Source organism: Callionymus lyra, chromosome 5 (genome assembly GCF_982586985.1).
Source record: "Callionymus lyra chromosome 5, fCalLyr1.hap1.1, whole genome shotgun sequence".
Lineage (NCBI taxonomy): Eukaryota > Metazoa > Chordata > Actinopteri > Syngnathiformes > Callionymidae > Callionymus > Callionymus lyra.
In genome coordinates this window covers 30,519,629-30,521,217 of record NC_141822.1, presented here as the reverse complement: position 1 = coordinate 30,521,217, position 1,589 = coordinate 30,519,629, and positions in this window count along the sequence as shown.

Here is a 1,589-nt window from a genome sequence, read left to right as displayed (position 1 = left end):
GAATGGTCGCTGCCGCCGCTGCAGACGGCACTGCTGGAGGGGCGGGGTTTGTGGCAGTGGCCACGCCCCCAACGCACCCCGGCAACTCAGACACACGTCCGCTATATTCTTAAACTTTAGTTAAAAATTAACAATGACATGTTTTCTATAACAAACTTCAACAATGAAAATATTTTGATAATGACAGCAAAGTATCAGATGATTTGTGTTAAAACACACGAAACACACTGTATTTAGGAAGTCTATTCACACTCAATAATCCCAAAACTAAAATACAAACGTAAACACAAACAAGGCTCATAAAACACTAATCCTTCAAACAGCACACATTCCTATCAACAAACATATCCTCTCATACATCAGCACAAAAATACAGAAACAAAGATCCATGTAAAATGCATACTAAACACAGAGTAAACTAAAATTCACTAAAAAAAATCATCAAACATACAGAATGGAACAACAAGACTCTTAAAATCACAAACTCTTTCACACAATCCAAACGTCCTGATAAACTAATGCCAAAATATACATGCATCTGAGCCCACAATCCACACAACAATCCCATACACTTGGAACCCTAACTTATTCACTTAAACTAACACTAAAAACACACATGAAGCTCTTGCTGAAACACACACCAAAAATCTATTTGATCCACAAGGAAGATTTGGATGTGAGCGAGAATAGTGGAACAGTAGAATGAAAGTGTAGAAATACCACAGATCACAGATAGCTCATATCACGCCAACTCAAACAACGTAAATACACAAAAACACCTATTTCTTTTCACACAGACCTAAAAGGCCAAGGGTCCCCAAATCTAACCAGAAACTTATGATGCTTTATAAAAATCAAAGATCTTCAATCAATCCTACACACTCGAAAGTCTGGCATGTAGTCAGCTAATACACCAATGATTTGGCCACACAAATAATGAGCTCAGGTTAAAGTTGGGAACAAAGAGTCATTTCGAGCGACTCATTTGAGAAAACTGACTGATGAGTGTAAAATGTGAGTCTCGTGGTTCTGGATCTCTTTCTGTTTCCACTCAGAGGTGATTCACGGCTCGTTGACAGTGATTCAGGTTGATGTTTGCTCTCAAACATGTCCTTTAGTTTGTCCCACAGAACATTTGAAAAAACAAGAATGATAGATGGAATCTAAACAAGTTCTTTTCTTCGGCCTGAGTCATCATTAGCACGTAGCGTTGTGTGCTAACGAGAGCCTGTGTTTACAGAAGTGCTGAGCTGTCAGGACCGTGGACTGTGATTACTGACCGAGCTGCTGCCTTGTTTATCCACAGACTCCAGACCATCTTCAGGAGATTCACTCGGGCTGGTTCCACTCAACGAACGACCCGCCCAGCTCAGGGCGACCCATTGACATTCAAGAAGCGGGTCAATAAAAGTGTTTTTCATCATTAGTATCAGGAGCAGGTGGACTTCAGAACACAAGTCTGGACTCGTCTGGACATGAGATAGAGTCTGACTCAGAATGTGAGGCATCTGTAAGGACCAGAACTGGACGCGGGTCAGCTGTCGGGCTCTTATTAAAGGTTAAGCTATGGATTTAGACAGAATGTGACG